The sequence below is a fragment of the Macrotis lagotis genome, chromosome 4 (genome assembly GCF_037893015.1).
Source record: "Macrotis lagotis isolate mMagLag1 chromosome 4, bilby.v1.9.chrom.fasta, whole genome shotgun sequence".
Classification (NCBI taxonomy): domain Eukaryota; kingdom Metazoa; phylum Chordata; class Mammalia; order Peramelemorphia; family Peramelidae; genus Macrotis; species Macrotis lagotis.
Window position 1 is genome coordinate 107,177,734 of NC_133661.1, and position 12,824 is coordinate 107,190,557.

The window sequence follows — 12,824 nt, forward strand, 5'->3', positions numbered from 1 at the left end:
TCTGGCTTGCATTATTTCATGTACCATTTTCTCTAATACTTTGATAGAATTATTGATATGGGCTTTTCCTACAGTAGTATATGTCACAGCCCATTGATATTTTTTCTTCTTTTAAAATATTTCATCAAGGTCCAGGTCCATCAAAGCCATTGGCAATCTTCCATTACTTATTATTATTTTGATGGTTCTAATCAATAATCCTATCTGATTCCTTCCACATTCCACTTATTTCAATTTTCCCTACCACCTTTCTTTTATAAGACTTTGATTTCATTCATGCCCCATCCTTCATTAAAGTTATCACTGATTGCATGCTACATTTTGTTTACTGATAAACTTTAAGTCTGAACATTGCATTTGAGGTAAACTTAAACTTGAATTCTCCTTAGAATGTTTTATTTCACAATTAATTGACAACATTCTTGGAAGGAATTTGGTGTTAAAGAAATTGTTTTTTGTAGCAGTGAATATTTTGGAACTGGTGAAAATGCTGTATAATTTTGTAAATTCAGGCTAATTCATTTGTCTCCTCCAATTCAATTCAGAACCTACCACATTACAATCTATAGACTATATATATATATATATATATATATATATATATATATATATATATATATATATATACATATATAGTGCAAACACACATATATAACTGTCCACAATTTTATTGCAATATAATGATTATTTATTTTGTGGGAGTATTTTCTGCAATGTTGCAAATGACAACTCATTGACTCTGTTTGATAGTGTTACATGTCTACATCCTCCACAGATGGCCTAACTATTCACAAAGGAAAAATAAAGTTACTACAGAATATCTATTACCCATACTATGGTATGCAAATGGATGAACAAGCAATAGACCTCCTCCATCATTGTATATAACTGGAAAAGGCACTGTACAAAATGGACTGAACAAAATAATAACTACACAGGAAAAAGAACGTGGGCTTGTTTGCCTTTGGAAAACAAAACCTTAACCCAAAACAATTTTTTTTCATATTTTTATATTGATATTCTTCCAGTGGTGCTATATAGCTGTCACAGAATAAAGCAATCTCTGAAGAATTAAAGTTATTAGCCTCCCAAAAGGCAATGGAATGGTGGATGATGGATGTGAATAAGCAGCAACATATTACCATTAAAGAAAAATTTAGGAGCAGTGTAAAGAATTGCATTAGAAAGAAGCATGTCTGGAAAATAAGGTAGATTGATCTTTGCTCCTTTGGTATGTAGACAAACTCCTTGTAAAGATATCTAAAGGTATTGATTAAGCTGCTGGGTAGTTTGAAGGTACTCTGAGAATTTGCCATTAGTTTGGACAATGATATAAGGCCCCATAAAATGATATCTCCATTTGTGAAATAAAGTTTTGACAGAGAGAAGCTTAGTGTAGATTCTATAATTCTATTTCTTCATTGGCTTACTTTCAGTAGAAATCTATTCATGATAGGGACAAGAATGAGAATAGTAGGTAAAATGAAGAGGCAACCCTCACAAAAATAGTGAAGGCATTTACTTCCCTAATCAATTGTTTGGAGGGTACATGCAAGTATATTAATTAGAATAAATATTAAGGTGAAATAGCTCTCCAGGTCATAAAGTGCTTCAGCAATCTTGAGTGATCAAATTTCTTGTAGCAACCAAATTGGAAATGAGTCCTCTCAGAACAAAGCATCAAGGAATCAGCAATTATAATAACTTACAAAGATGAGAAACAAAACTGTAAGTCTTTTATTATGCCACTGTAAAACAATCTCTGTCTTAAATGAATTGATGTGACTGATGTTTGACAAAATAAAATCATTATGTTGGTGAGAAACCCACTAGCAAATGAAAATATCATTGAACTTAAACATTCCCCCTTTGTCCTTTCGATACTGAAATACTAAGTCCATGAATCTCTGAAAAACTAGAAAGTTATTATTGGACCCAAATTGTATGATTTTATTTTCACACTATCAGTACCAGGTCTGGAAAAATTATCTTCAATTAAACCCCTATTTGGATCCAGACTATGGCCTTAGCCCCACAGAAACCCAGGTTACTCTTTGCCAACTGATCCATTAGATTTAGTGTCAAAAATAGAGATTGTCAGTCTCTGATGATGTTGATATTCAAGGTCCTGTTTTGGTTGCAGGAGAATGGAGGGAATCTGGGCAGTCTTATCACCACCTTACTTAAGGAAATCAGATAGTTTTGTGGTTATCCTACTCCCCTGGGTGAAATTTCATGGAAAAAGTCAAAAGGATAGGGTTATTATCATTTTCCTTGAAATATATATATATATATATATATATATATATATATATATATATATATATATATATATATATTAAATCCTATGTTTTGGGTAACTGATTCCCAACAATGGAACTAGGAGAATGATAGCATCACAAGGCTACTTGTAACTGGAAGAACTCATTATCTTAAGGCTCAAATTGAACTAGAAAGAATTTGATATATCATCCAAAACCTTCAATTACCAAGTAAAGAAATTGAAGCCCAGTGAAATAAAGTAACTTGCTCAAAAGCATATGTTAACAATCAGAACAAGGATCTGAACCTGTATGAATCCACATCCTTTATTCCTTCTACTATACCCCAGTTGCCTTATTGTACAAATAGTGATGAGTAAATGTGGACAGGTACAAGCCAGGGCTTACTGACCATAATGGGTCAAGCCAAGCCCCTTTCAGAAACCAATTCATCATTGTGCTGGCATTTCATGATAAAACTATCATTTTATATTTTGGCCTACTTTTCCCTATATCTAACCACTGTCAAAACATCCCTCAGAGCCTCTGGCAAAGATATATCTCTACCTTGTCCACTACAATACTATTATTTGTGAGGTAGTAGGCAGGAAAGAGAAGATAATCTACCCTGCTCTACAGAGTGCCATGAAGGCAATGTTTGCTCAGGTGATATTGAATTCTTATAAGTGGATAGATATTCATAAACGATTTTTATTGAACCAAGATTGTATGGTCTTCTACCCAAGAGGCAAAGTCTAGACTCCAGATGATATTTGTGATCCCAAACATTGACTGCAAGAATTTTCTGGGTGCCAAATGTTTTCTCATTATATGAACCAGTTGCTGTTTTAATCTATGTAGTCTCTAGCGTCATTTGTCAGGAAAATGGTCACTCTTCTCTTCTACTGCAATAACAAACTGTCTCTTTGTAAAGATTGGGAAATAAAACTCCATGCCTGTCTGAAATAGGCCACCAATGGCAGCACCAAGGGAAATCTCCATGTTATTGGGAGCAGAGGTTGGGAATGAAGTAAACTTTGCATGGGAATGGAGTAGGTAAAACTCAAGGAGAGGAGAATAAATGAAATCCAAAGGTCAGAGCACAGATATTTAAAGGGCTAAGATGAATGTGTGGATTGGTTGCCAATCAGAGAATTCAGATGCTGAAGGAATATGCCAATGATTAGAAAGCCAAAAATTCAAGTTGCTTCCTGGAAGCTTAATTCTTTTTATTCTAGGGATTTGTGTGCTTTAATCCCATTTTTGTGCCAGAGCCCAGAAAAGCCCTGTTTCCTAGACTCAGGCCTGAATGGATCCAGATCCTCTTCCCAACTTCATCTTCTTAAGTTCAATTGTCATTTCTTCTCAACATTCATCAGGTGCTGAGCTATTACAGTTCAAATTTGGTGTTTTCAATATTGTAGTAAATGAAAATAGATCTCTCTTAAAACCTTAAAAAGATCCACTTGAATTCATATCTATTCTCTTTCTTCTAGTTTAATTTTGTGTTGCTTTTGTTTTTGTGGGGCTTTGGGTTTAGTGATTTGCCCAAGTTCACATAAATAGTGAGAATTAAGTTTGAAATCTGATTTGAACACAGGTCCTCCTGACTCTAGGATTGTTGCTCTATTTACTGTGCCCCTTCTTTTAGTTTAATTGAATGTTCTCAGGAAGAATTTATTTACTGGATCCCATGTAAAACTTCTTTCTAGCCTAATTTTTAGACTTTCAACTGGATTTTGCTGTTTGTAATTTAGTACTCCCTATATTCTTTATTTATCCTCCTTCACAAAATTTGGCAAATTACCCTGCTTTTTCTAAACAAGTGTGATCCTTGGCTGTTATAGCTCTCTTCTTGCCAAAAAAGACTTAAGAGTTGACAGGCCAAGTTGATTTCTGGCTCTTTCAGTCTCATCCTTAAGATGATCTATGGTTAAACTTCTCTAAGAAATGACGATAATGAGTTATTTTTTCTTTTTCCCATTTTTTTCATAGTAAACAAGTGATCCAAGAAGTTAAGTTTGGAGCCACTTAGCTTCATAGAATGATTTCATGATGACTTTTACTTTTCTTCTCATTTGTTGAATACTTTGAACTTTTCCCTAACTACCCTGCTATCAGACTACATATAGACAACTAATTCTGAAATAACTGCTATGTTAGTAATGGTTGATCTTTACTGCAAAATATGTTAATATAAAGACCCTTTTCTTCTTTCCTTCCTCCCTCCCTCCCTCTCCTGTCTTCCTTCCTTCCTCCCTTCCTCTTCTTCCTTCCTGCCTCCCTTCCTGCCTGCCTTCCTCCTTCCTTCCTTCCTGCCTGCATTCTTTCCTTCCTGCCTCCCTCCTTCCCTTCCTTCTTTCCTCCTTCTTTCCTGACTTCTTTCTTGCCTTCCTTCCCACTCTCTCTACCTTTTCCCCCTCCCTCCCTTTCTTTCTTCCTCCCTCCCTCCTTTCCTTTCTAGCTTTCTCTCTCTGTCTCTCTCTCTTTCTTTTTCCTCTTTTTTCTTTTTCTTCCTTTCTTCCCCCTCCCTTCTTTTCTGCCTTCCTTCTTTACTTTCTAATAATATTTTCACATCTTTATTGCAAGATAATTTTCCAGCTTATTTCTTGAAGAAAAAATTCCATTTTATACATTTAATAGACTAGTAAGTATTTTTAAAGTCTTTGGTCTCTTTCATTTATGGATCTCATACTATTTTTAAAATTTGGTTTTCCCCTATTATCAGGTTCTCACTAGAGTAATCAAATATTAAAGTATGTGTTGACTCAATTTAAAAAACAATATATTAGAAGAATTTTTGGTATTAAGTGAGGGGGAACTGCATTGGAATCCCTATTTTATTACCTGTGTAACCTTAGGCAAGGTAAGGAGTACCCACTATGTGAATTGAGCATTGGGATACATTGAAGGAGAAAAAAGCAAGTCCCATACTCAAAAGAGGAAAAAATGTTAGCATTAAAGGGGGCCATGGAAGACTTCTTGTGGAAGGTAACTTTTTAGCTAGGGCTTGACAGATGACAGAGAAACTAGAAGATGCAGATGAGCAAGAAGAGAATACCAGGTATAGAGGATAGCCAATGAAAATGCCTAGAGGAGTGAAGGAATAGAAGCAAGATAATGCAGTAAAGGCAGGGATTCTCCCAAGTTCTCCCCAAAACTACTCCAAATGCCTTTAAATAATGACTCTAAAACTTCTAGAGAGCCAAAGTCCACCGAAGACTGAAGGAAACAATTTTCCAGCTCAAGACCATTGGATGACCAGTTAGAAGGGTGAGAGAGGAGCTCAAAGCTGCGTGATCTATGCCGAAGTGAACCATTCCCAGAAGACAGCAGGGTAACTGGGTCAGGGACTGTTATGGCAGCTTCCATACTTTTTAGCCCAGAGATTGCCAAGGACAACTTGGAAGGTCAGCAGGGAAAGTCTGCCCCACTGGGGTGAAAGTGAAGCATATTTCTCCGCAGAGACAGCAGTGCAGACTCAGTGCCTGAAGACAATAAGGGGGCCAGATTACAGTGCTCTCTTTGTTATCACTGAGACAGAACTCTGTTGCTTTGTCCATACTCAGATCTAGGTTGTGGTACCATGAAGAGGAGGAGCAGTGGCTCAATAGAACCTGGTGCTGCAGGAGAACAGAGGTTCTTCATTATAGTTCACACGCAGAAAGGAGTGCTTGTAGTCGCCCATAGATCAGAGAATAGGCCAGGAGAGTAGTCAAAACCTCTCTTTAGATCACACTACCTTGGAAGAATTGAAAACTTCCAGGTCCCTAGAAATATCTCTGAAAACAGTATAAAAACAAGCAAACAAACAAGTTCTTGGGAGAATACATCCTTTACCCTGGAAGCAGAATTCTAAGAAAGAGTTAAAATCAGGTGTTAGGCTGGGGAAGTGAGCAAGAAAGAAAAGAAAAAGTATCTGATCATAGTTATTTCAAAGATAAGAAGGATCAAAATACATACTCAGAAGGAAATAACAAAGTCAAAGGTATCCAATGAAAATATGAATTGGTCTCAGGCCATGAAAGAGCTCAAAACAGATTTTTGAAAATAAAGTAAGGGATGTAGAGGGAAAATTGGGAAGTAAAATGAGAGGGATGTAGGAAAAATTTGAAAACAGAGTCAGTAGTTTAATGAGAGAGACACAAAAGTACTGAAGAAAATAATATTTTAAAGACCAACTGGATCAAATGGAAAAGAGAGGTCCAAAAACCATTGTGGAGAAGAATGCCTTAAAAAGTAGAATTGGCCAAATGAATAAGGAGATCCAGTAGTTCACTGAAGAAAATAATATGTTAAAATGTAGAATTGAACAAAGGGAAGCTGGTGCTTTGTGAGAATTTGAAACAATAAAATGAAATTAAAAGAATGAAAGACTGGGAGAAAGTGCAAAATACCTCATTGTAAAAATAACTGATCTAAGAAAACAAATCCAAGGGAGATATTTTTAAAATTATTGGACTAATTGAAAGCCATGATCAAAAAGAGCCTAGATATCATTTTTTCAAGAAATTATCGAGGATGGGGCGGCTAGGTGGCATAGTGGATAAAGCACCGGCCTTGGAGTCAGGAGTACCTGGGTTCAAATCCAATCTCAGACACTTAATAATTACCTAGCTGTGTGGCCTTGGGCAAGTCACTTAACCCAGTTTGCCTTGCAAAAAAAAAACCTAAAAAAAAAAGAAATTATCAAGAGAATTTGCCCTGATATTCTAGAAGCAGAGGGTAAAATAGAAATGGAAAGAATCCACTGATCAATTCCTGAAAGAGGTCACAAAATGAAACCTGTCAGGAATATTATAGCCAAACTTTAGAACACCTAGGTCAAAGAGAAAATCTTGCAAATAGTCAGAAAGAAACAATTCCATTCACAAGAAGTCACAGTAAGTATAAAACAAAATTTAGCAGCTTCTACTGGGGGCAGCTAAGTGGTACAGTGGACAGGGCACTGGCCCTGGAGTCCGGAGGACCTGAGTTCAAATCCAGCCTCAGACGTTTAATAATTACCCAGCTGTGTGACCTTGGGCAAGTCACTTAACAATATTGCATTGCAAAAAAAAGAAATCATAGGATTAAGAATATGATATTTCAAAAATTACAACCAAGAATAAACCACTCAGGAAAATTGAACATACTCTTTCAGGGGAAAGGATGGACTTTCAATGAAATAGAGGATTTTCAGACTTTCCTGTTGGAAAGCTCAGAATTAAATAGAAAAATTTAATCTTCAAACAAGAGAATCAAGTGAAGCAAGGTAAACAGAAAAGGCAAATCATAAGGGACTTAATGATACTGAACTATTTATAATCCTGCACAAGAAGATGATACTGATAACTCATGAACTTTCTCATTTACTAGGGTAGATAGAAGGAACACATATAGATAAGTTACAGGTGGGAACTTAAGATGAAGGGATAATATTTTTCTGAATTTTACAATTCCCCCCCCCATCTTGCTTCCCTCCCCCACCCCCACCCCCACCAAAACTGAATGTGTTAAGAGAAAAATCATATCCTTAAGGAAAAAATAAAATATAAGAGATAGAAAACTTGCATAATACATAAAATAACATGTTTTTAAATTAAAGGTGACAGCCTTTGGTGTTTGTTTGAACTCCACAATTCTTTCTTTGGATGCAGATGGTATTCTCAATTACAGATGCCCTAAAATTGTGACTCATTATTGCCCTGATGAAATGAGTAAGTACATTAAGATTGATCATCACCCCCATGCTGCTGTTATGGTATACAGTGTTCTGGTTCTTCTCATCTTGCTCAGCATCAGTTCATGCAAGTCTTTCCAGGCTTCTCTGAATTCCCATCACTCCAGGTTACTAATAGAACAATAGTTTTCCATAACGTACATATGCTACAATTTGTTCAGCCATTCCCCAATTGATGGATGTTCACTCAATTTCCAATCTTTGCCACCACAAATAGAGCTGTTATGAATATTTTTGTATGAGTGATGTTTGTACCCTTTTTCATAATCTCTTCAGGGTATTGACCCTGTAGTGGTATTGTTGTATCAAAGGGTGTGCACATTTTTATTGCCCTTTGGGCATAATTCCAAACTGCTCCCCAGAAAGTTTGGATGAGTTCACAGCTCCACCAACAATGTATTAGTGTCCCAGATTTCCCCCATCCCTTCCAATATTGATCATTGTCCTTTCTGGTTATATTGGTCAATCTGAGAGGTGTGAGGTGGTACCTCAGAGGTACTTTAATTTGCATTTCTCTGATCAGTATTGATTTAGAGCAATTTTTAATATGTCTATGATAACTTTGATTTCCTTATTTGTAAATTGCCTCTGCATATGAAGGAATAATATAATAAAAAAGATGGAGTTAAACAGTGAGAGAGGAATGCACTGGGAAAAAGGGGAAGGGGGAAGTAGAATACAATAAGTTATTTTATATAAAAAGGTAAGAAAAAGCTTTTGCTGTAGAGTGAAAGGGGGGTGGAATTGAGGGGGAGTGAGTGAGCCTTACTCTCATTGAAATTGGCTCAGAGAAGTTATAACAATCAATTGCTATGGAAACCTATCTTAACCAAGAGGAAAGTAGGAGGGGAAGTGAATGAGAGAAAGTGTGTGTGTGGGGGTGGGGAGTGATAGAAGAGAAGAATGCTTGTGGGAGGAAGTAATCAGATGCAAAAATCTTTTGAGGAGAGACAGAGTGAAAAGAGAATAGAATAGATGGGTTAGAGGGAAAAGAAAGGAGGAAATACAGTCAGCAATAGTAAATGCGAGAAAAAAATATTGAAACAAGTTTCTCTGATAAAGACTTAATTTCTCAAATATAGAGAACAGATATGAACAGTTTTCAGATGAAATTATCAATGCTATCTATGACCATATAAAAAAAATTTCTAACTTACTGGAGACATGTAAATTAGAATAATTTTGAGGTAATACATTATACCTATTGGATTGACTAATAAGATAGAAAGAGAAAATGACAAATATTGGAGGGCATGTAGGGAAAAAGAAACATTAATTCAGGAGAATCTTTAATGGGTTGGGCCTTCAAATACTTGAAGACAGTTGGGAGAGCTGTGAAATGATTCAATAGTTTTGAAGAGCAATTTGGAACCATGCCCAAAATTCTATAAAATCATGCCTACCCTTTGTTCTAGTAATGCCACTACCAAGTCTACATTGTGGAAGAGATGAAGCAAGAAGCAAAAGGAATTTTATGTATAAGGATGCTTATAGGAGTTCTTTTCTGATGGCAAGGAACTGGAAATTGAGGGGGGATGCCCATCAGTTGGGAAATGAGTGAGCCAATTGTGATATGTGATTAAGATGGAATGCTTTTCTGCTATAAGAAATGATGAGCAGGATGCTCTCAGTAAAACCTGCAAAAACTCAGATGAACAGATGCAATGAAAAAATGTACTAAATGCAAAGTAACAGCAATACTGTAGGATGATCAGCTGTAAATGACTTACCTTTTCTCTGTAATGATGAAATCCAAGACAATTCTGCAGGATTTATGATAAAGAATACTATCTATCCCCAAAGATAGAGCTGATGATATCTGAATACAGATAGAAACTTCTTTAAAATTTATTTTTCTTGATATATTTTGAGAGGGGGAGGGTGACCTATGTTTACTTTCACAACATGACTATTATGTACACAAAAGAAAAAGAAATAAAAAAGGAAATGACTGAAATACGGAAACAGATTCTATTGGATGAGGAAGAGTAAGAATAGAACCTCTGAACTGAAAAGAGGTCACTTTATTGTTTTGGTCCTGAGTGTCATCATCTGTAAAATGAAAGCATTAAGTTATTTTTAAGACTCCCTTCAGTTTTGAAACCATGTTTCTAGTATTTTTAAATCTTGATATTTTTTTTGGGGGGGGGAACTGTAGATCTGTCAAGTCAACCTAATTAAAAAATCAAAGAAAGCTAGAGGAAAAGACAGGAGTCTTTCTGTACCACAATCACAACAACCCTCAGATTTTGATGGATATAACCCAAGGCTTTGAACTCAAGATAGCTAAAAATAGCAGAACTTCCAAGATGTCAAGCCCTGTTTTCTAGAGACAGCCAATATTGAGATAAAACTGCTATGAAAAAAGTGCCCACTTTCCTTCCCACCATCAACTACAATTACTAATTGCTATCAATGAGAAGATAAACCCAAGAGCTCTGGGAATAGCAGAATTTCCTTCTCCCTGCCTCCAGAAAACCAATCTCATTTCTAGCACTGCCTCCCTCAGTTATCTTCTTGAGGAGTAACCCTTATGGATAAGCAATAATGATGCTGAAACCACTGCCTCTTCAGTTCCTGAAAATTCAGAAAAGAAAATTCTATCTATAAAAGTCCATGGCATTGACAAATGCTTCAACATAAGAGACACATGATTATCTGGAAAAATGACATCAAAGAATATATATTATCATTTTCTTTGCCACTTTACCTTAAGAATAATTGGTAGGGGAGGCTAGGTGGCACAGTTGGGGCAGCTAGGTAGTACAGTGGACAAGAGCACTGGCCCTGGAGTCAGGAGTACCTGAATTCAAATCTGGCCTCAAATACTTAATAATTACCTAGCTGTGTGGCCTTGGGCATGCCACTTAACCCTATTGCCTTGCAAAAAAACTAAAAAAATAAACATAAATAAAAAATAAAGAATAATTTGTAATTTTCCATCTGAGCTACTGCTTAAACCTTTATTGTCTCCCCCATAGAATATGAGTTCCTTAAAAACAGATATGTTCTTTCTTTTCTGTTTGTATGTCTGCATTTGCTGACATGGAGCATTGCACTGAGGCTTAATGGATGCTTTTTCATTCATCCCTCCTCATGTGTTAACCATGGTCAAAACAAGCAAATAATAATAGCAAAAAGCAAGACACTATTTAGTAGTCATCCTTCTGGTGATGAGATGAAACTCCATATTTAGGTCAATTGATCCTTATGCTACTGATACGTCATCTGTTTCTGGCTTATGCTTAATATTATGTGTTCCTCTGACAGAGCCTTGGAACCCCTTGTCAAACCCTCGAGAATCCCTGATTTCTTCTCTACCCAAAGGAGATGCTAGAGTAAGATACTTGTTGATTAAAAGATAGTAAATATAATATAATATAATAGAAGTACATTTCTGTGTGTTTTAATATATAGATAACTGAACTGGGCATCAAGAAGGCCTTGTTTCAAATTTTCCTCCAAACATTTACTGTCTATTGGGAATCTGACCAAATCACTTAAACTCTCAGTAGTCTCAGGCAACTCTAAGATTTTAAATTATAGAGCAGATAAATACTCTGCTACTTTTTTTTAAAGTATCTCTCTACATTACTAAGAGGAGGGTATATCCATAAGGGCTTCATGGAAGGAGTGATGCTTGATCTGGCTTATGGAAATTGGTGCTTTTTAAAAATTTGTTCTTAAAGGGGCGAGAGAGAGCTCAGCAGAAAAGAGAATTTCATGTGAAACAGTTGTAAACAGTTTGCTTTTTTTTAGTTTTTAGTTTTATTTTATTATTATTTTTTTTAGTTTTGCAAGGCAATGGGGTTAAGTGACTTACCTACTTCACACAGCTAAGTAATTATTAAGTGTCTGTGGCCGGATTTGAGATCAGGTCTTCCTGACCCCAGGGACAGTGCTCTATCCTCTGTGCCACTTAGCTGCCCCTGCTTGCTTTTTAAAATGTAATAATAAATTCAACATTTTATCTTCAAAGTTGTCTAATTTGTGATTCTTTCTAAAATTCTTTTGTTTCCTTCTGTACATGTAAAATTGTAAAGATATATACATATATATATTTATATATATATTTATATTGCCTAAATTTCTTCCACTAACCTTATCTTTATCCCTTTTTCTCCTTCCAAAAAATCAACCCATATACTGAAGACTATATTAGAGGAAAAAAAGAAAAGAGAAAAATTAAAATGAATCAATAAATTGAAATGGTCTAAAATGTATACAAAGATAAAATGCAGATATGTAAAAAACACAGTTGACACTTGTCTTTACCTCTAACTTTTGCAAAAGAATGGATCAATGTCTTCCTTGGAATCATTCTTTGTAATTCTACAGGATTAAATATTTACATTTTGATGGTTATTCTTTCCAGTTACATTATTTTAGTAATTTTGAATTTTGCTTTCTTGTCTTTGTTATGCATCATTTTATGAAAGCAGTGATAGGTAAGTAATACAATGGATAGAGCCTGAAGTCAGAAAGCCCTGAATTTCAATCCAGTCTCACATACTTATTAGTAACTAGTGTTACCCTGAGCAAGTCATTTAACTTCAATTGACTTCAGCTTTCCTCAGCTGTAAAATGGGAATAATAATAAGCCTACCTAATAAAGCTGTTGTAAGGATCAAATGAGACATGCAAAAAACACAGTAACTGGTTCATGGTAGGTGTTACATAAAAGTGTATTCCACTTCCCACTAAGTCTTTCCATGTTTGTCTACATTCACTAATAGATACTGCACAGTATTATTTCATTAGATTTATGTCCCACCATTGTTGTCATTCTGCAATCAATGGATATTCATTTTGTTTTTAATTATTTACTATCTTTCAAAAGT

At 35.5% G+C, this 12,824-nt stretch overlaps 1 protein-coding gene across 4 annotated transcripts in view; it reads left to right on the top strand.

Annotated features, from left to right (window-relative positions):
- The window catches only part of SORCS1 (sortilin related VPS10 domain containing receptor 1), a 741,634-nt gene that overhangs the window by 666,065 nt on the left and 62,745 nt on the right, over positions 1-12,824 (top strand). The gene's annotated exons all lie outside the window — the stretch shown is intronic.